The following is a 6,254-nucleotide window of genomic DNA, read 5'->3' on the forward strand; positions in this document are numbered from 1 at the left end:
GATTAATTACACTATATAACAGCAAAATATGTGAATTATATTGCTGTGTAAAAAGTTTGAGTAGATAGGGAACATTATATAAGATCTTTAATTATACGCCGCATGAACATATTAAGACAATAGTTGAGGCCTTGAAGGAGAGAAGCACATGCGAGCAAGGAGGCTAGAAACTAGAAAGTTTGACTTGTGGTAAACTCGTATTTCAAAGCGAAACTTTTAGCGATGATTGTTTAAATGTCTACATACCATAAAATATAGATGTATTAGACCAACTTCATCTCTTGTATGAGATAAAAACTCTTAATTTTGAAGAACTATTGCATAGGTGTTTCATAATTTGTAAATTTCCATCAATATGTATATTAATATTTAAATTTTGATTGTTTTTAAAATTTCTTTCCTCATATTAAGGATGGAGTTGGTCTTAGAAATATTTCATTGAATTGTACAGAAAGTTAGGATATTATCGCGGGAAAATTGAACATGATTTGAGTCATTGAGTGGAACATACAACCTCCTGAGTCAGATACGCTACCATTTGCATTAGATTTGGGAGTTTATAATCGAACCAAATAATCTGAATCGAATTCAAAAAAAAAAATCTGAATCGAATACAACCAGAAAAAATTCAAACCCGATCCAAATCATTTAAAAATATTCAAATGGAACCTAGAAATCAAGTACTTTGAATATCGGTTACAATCCGAACTGATATCCCAACTTCCCAATATAACCAAACTTAATTATTTGATACAATTAAAGATAATTTAGATATTTTGAGCTATGTATAATTTTGTTGTTGTTGTGAATAACATTATTGATCTGAATATATTTTTGCATTGTTGAAGATAGGGCTATGAAAATAATACGAATCCAAAAGTCCAAATCAAACCGACCCGATAAAATGAATCTGAACGGTAGGTGGATCCTGTTTTACGGCATTTCGGATTATGGATTTTATCTGAACCCAAATGAATATAAAAAACCTGAAAATTTAAAATTTCAAAAAAAATAACTTGTACTAAATCCGATTTCAATCAATTACTAGATCTTGACCCGCAATTATATACTAAAATATTCTAATTTATATAACATTATTATGTAACAATAATATTTTACATTTTATATTTTTTAAGAGAAAATATTTGGTAAACATTATTATGTAACAATACTATTTTACCAAATTTTATGTTTCATTTTTAAAATTTGGAATTTATATGGAAATTGAATTAAGCTGAACCTATATAATAGAGAAAAAAATTTCGGGATACTATTAAAAACAACAAAAAATATCTTTAAAAAAGAAACTATAATATTTTGTACTTGCAAAATAATTTTGTAGTAAAGATCATATTTGAGAAATTGTTTGAAATATACCAATTTGGATTGCATTTATAAAAAAACTCAATTAAAGATATCCTAATATTGGAGCTTAGGATTTAACGATTATTGTTTATGATTTATTATTTAGGTGGTGAAGTTGAGTTTATAAACTTTTGTAAATAATTCTTATATAGTTATAAATGTTTTGGGAGGGTTAATTTTGTCTTTTAATAATAAATTTAAGATATTTATGAAAATGATAATAATTTAATAGTAAATCTGTAAAATAGTATTAAATATGAAGTAAAATTAAAATTTGTTGGAATTATGTTATGTACTGTAACGTTAAACCAATTTGATAAATGTGTGTTCTCTTCATATATAATAGTGTTGGAATATTAGTCTTTTTGATACATATATGTCATTCATGCTATGACATTAGTATACATATATATGATAAAATTTTGTTCATGTTTAGTGTATTCGTTCATGTATATATTCATTTCGTATATATATTGTTCGTCCATTTATGGTTGGAGTAGGAGATATAAAACTTTATATATAGTGATTAATACACCAATTTGGTATAGTTTTAAAATAAAATAGTTTTTAATTCAATAGAATATATAAACGCTAAAATAGTTGACTAAAGCTTTATATATCCGATATGTAAAGAGGTTAAATGTTTCATTTGTGAAGGGGGTGTAAATTAAAATTAACCATTAACCATGATAAAAACATTTAAAGTTGTGACCTCTAAGAGATAGTTTAAATTAAAAAAATCACACTTGTAATGTCATCATCTATGTGTTTAATAAATAAAATATTTTTATTTAAAATTTTAAATAGAAATGGATATTGCTTTCCAACAATTGTTTTTTAAATCTTTGTAAAATGCAATTTTGAAAAGTAATAATTTTAAGTTGTTATTTATCATTAAAATAAATTATATAATTTTAAATTTTCGTTTATAAATAAAAACTAAATTAAATTTAAATTTCTGATTATATTTTATGATAACAAAAATTGAAATTGAATTTCAATTTTCGGAAATAAATTTTAAAATGATTCTGAAAAGATTTGTAAAAAGTTTTGTTATAATTTTTCTAAATAAATATTTCTTGTATTTAACTAAAAAATAAATATATTTAAAAATATTATAATGAAGTTATGTATATTTGAAAAATTTCTAAATAATGGTCCAACTTAAAATATCACACATGAAATAAAATTATGACTTCTATTTTAATAAAATAAATTTGTATCCAAAACATACTAAGATATTACTGAATGTCTATAATCCCTATATATATTAATTGAAAAAGTCATTTTATTGATTTCTACTGACTTGTCGCTCATAGATGAAGTTTCAATAAATTTTTATAATTTAATTGGTTGATAACTTTTATTAAATATTTATTTTAATCAAATCTAAAAATAAAAAGAAACTCTACAACCAATTAATACAAAAAACAAGTAATTTTACAAATGATAATTTATGGTAATTAATTGCATAATTATAGAAAGAATATATAATGTTTCATAATTATTATTTTTAATTATTTTTTTATTTAAAATTATTTAAAATATTTTTATATATTTTACAGAAATAAATATAATGGTTGAATATTGTTCTATATAAAGAATTAGATTTGTATATAAGGCATTATTAGAAATTTAATGTTTTTTTAAAAAAACCCCACGAGATTTATAAATCATTTATAAAGATTTTGAATTTATTTAAAATATTTTTAAATTCTGGCATACAAAATCATTTTATTAGAGTTTCTAAATCATTTATGAGACTTTTATCAAATCTATTTATATAAATCTTAAGGACATCTTCTATAGATGCAAATTGGTATATGCTTCTAAATCTAAGTATAATTGTGTAAATGTAAATTTCTAATGATTTATAAATCATATAGAATTATTTCAGACTTCTTATTTTATCTATTAAAATAGAAGTAATTTGAATGACTTATGGTTATTATGCTTAAAAATAAATCATTTAACGTATATAAAATTATATCACACTATTTATTTACATATTAAAATATAAATTATTTAAGTGAATTTTTGTTACATATACGTTCATAGGTGAAATCTTAGAATTTCAATAGTTGTTATTTTAGATTTTTATTTATTTTTTACAGTGCTAAAATAAAATTTTGTTTTGCAATCAATTATCCGCGAACTTTAGATTTAAATACTGTTTAATATCTAATTCATATATAAAAATAAAATAGAGCTTTTAGTCATATCTGAAACTTTTTTTTTTGACAAATCTTTTGAAAGAAACCCATAAAACAATTAATTTAAAAAAAATTTAAAATAAATTGAATACAATCATACAAATAAAAGTAGCATAAATAAAATAAATCATTAATGAAGATGCCAGAGCTATATAAGCCTCTAGACATCTTCTTGGAACTACACAAAATACATTTTTTTATGGTTAAAGTATTTTCGTTTTTCACGTGTTAAAATAAACTAAAAGGTAATTTACAAACAATTACTTGAACAAATTGTAATAATACTTGCATTTAAGAAAAATATTTTTAGTGACTTATATTTATGTTGTTGAACTATCTTAAATATCACAGCTCTTTTAAAAATAGATACTAAAATTTTTGATTATCAAACTATTAAATGCTAAAATTTTAATACTTCTAATTATTTAACAATTATAACATTATAAATATAATATATACTTTTCGTATAATATTATTATCCGTGAAATCGTGGACAAACACCTAGTTAATTATTAAACCGCTATCACTTCTCATAATTAATCAGTTATAAATATTCACAAATACATAAATTTTAAATGTTGGACCAATCCTACAAATTGATTAAAAGTGCTTGACACCGCAGCTTCCCAGCTCTAGCATACAATACCCACAACAGTTGTATTTCAATTAGTTGAGTTTTTTTTTTGCTCTGTCGAATTATTATTTTGTTTACTCGAATATGTTTAGCATAAATGTATGGATTATTAACAAAACTAACCAAACTAAAGTTCAAATACAAACTATGTAAGATTTTATAAAATAGTCATTTAATTGATGTTTTAATAATGTAAAAGCAAAGCTTATATATGAAATATTATTAACTAATTCATTTTCATTATATATAAAATTTGAAAAATGCTAAATTTGAAACGAAAATTGTGTACAAAAGTATAGGTAAAATGATATGAATTTGTGTGTTTATAAGAAAAAGTAATGTTTCAGGTACATTTAAAAATGAAAAAAAATTAACCCTTTATCAAATAAATCTTATAATTTATCTATAATATGTAAATTAAGTCTTTGAAATCTGTTAAATATGTTATCTATTGCATATACTCTTTCATCTAACTAACACAACGTTTGACGTCAAAAAAAAAAAACATCTAACTAACACAACGAAACTCCAAAATCTAATCTATAAAGAGTAGTGAGTAACCCAATATATGGCTAGCCGAAATAAATTAAACCTTTGTATGCAAACCATTAAATTCTAAGTTCTGAGGATGTTCATCTATTTGATAACTTCAAACTAATAGTTTTTTTCCCTCTAAATGTTACAAAAATGGATTGTGTTATTCATTAACAAACAGTCATGTGACACAGTGCATTACGTTTAACAATATAAAACGTTGTGTCATAATAATAGTGTCGAACACAGTACATTTACAACAATGTTGTAAATTTACATAATATGTGATAACAAATTTTAAATAGGATAATTGGTAATCTAATACAATAAAGTTAAGTTTTTTCTCTCCGTAGAGGGAAAATAAACACGTGGCAGCTTATGTCATTATTATTATTATTTTTTTTTCATCTTTAATAATGTCATTTATGTTCCAAATGATCAAGTTATCATACGAAGAGACTTCCAGAGATTATCTCAAATTGATATTTTTACGATAGATCTGAATCAAAATCAAAATCAAAAGTCAGCTATATAAGACCTTCTTCCGCGGGATCTAAATCATCCATTTGTTTTTCTCTCATTCCTCATCAAACCTTTCTCAAAAACCCTAAATCCCTCATCTATATGTTTCTTTCACGGTATATTCTTAAACGATTGGTTTTGATTTGTTTTTACTCTTTATAGTTCGTCTCCTATTTTGTTTTCATAAAGGTTATTGAATCCAAACTGTTACCTGGTGTGGCCACAGCTGTTACTACTATTGCAGTAGCCGCTGCCACGTCTTCGAGCTTTGGGAAGGATGTAGCCACAGGTTTAGTAATCAAATATATGTGCTTTTGGTATTTTAAGTTTTGATCTTATGTGAGACATGCTTAATATTTCTTGACAACATAATCTTCATTGCTCAAGTTCTTTTTTTTTTGGGGCAAAGCTAAAGTTCTTATATTGAAAATGTAACAACATTGCTAATATTCAGAGATTAGCTCAAGATTGGTACTCTATGAAGAGAATAAAGTTATGTTTAGGTATTTGGTGCATAGTTGACAAAAAAGGTATTTGGTGCATAGGTTTCAGAGGAGCGACAACATTGAAAGTGAGGGCTAATAAAGGAAGTTTGGAAAATTACATCACTACAAGAAAACATAATCTTAACGAGGGCGGTTTTCCTCGTTATTTCGTCGTAAAAGAGGCTTTACGACGAATTAGCGAGGAAACGCGTTTGCTCATTACACGTCTGTCGTAACACATATTTCCTCGCTAATTCGTCGTAACTTAGCGAGGAATATATTTCGTCGTAAAGACGAAGTAGGGCGATTCGTCGTAAAGACCACGTCAATATTCCACGTAAGGACGTCGCTATAATTCCTCGTAAATACCTCGAAAATAGTTTCTCGTAATCTACACGTAAATACCTTGAAAGAGTTTCCTCGCAAAATACACGTAACAACCACGAAATGATTTCCTCGTAAAATGGTCGTAAACTTTTCCTCGTTATTTCCTCGTAAATG

This window comes from Brassica oleracea, chromosome C6 (assembly GCF_000695525.1).
Source record: "Brassica oleracea var. oleracea cultivar TO1000 chromosome C6, BOL, whole genome shotgun sequence".
In the NCBI taxonomy this organism is placed as follows: domain Eukaryota; kingdom Viridiplantae; phylum Streptophyta; class Magnoliopsida; order Brassicales; family Brassicaceae; genus Brassica; species Brassica oleracea.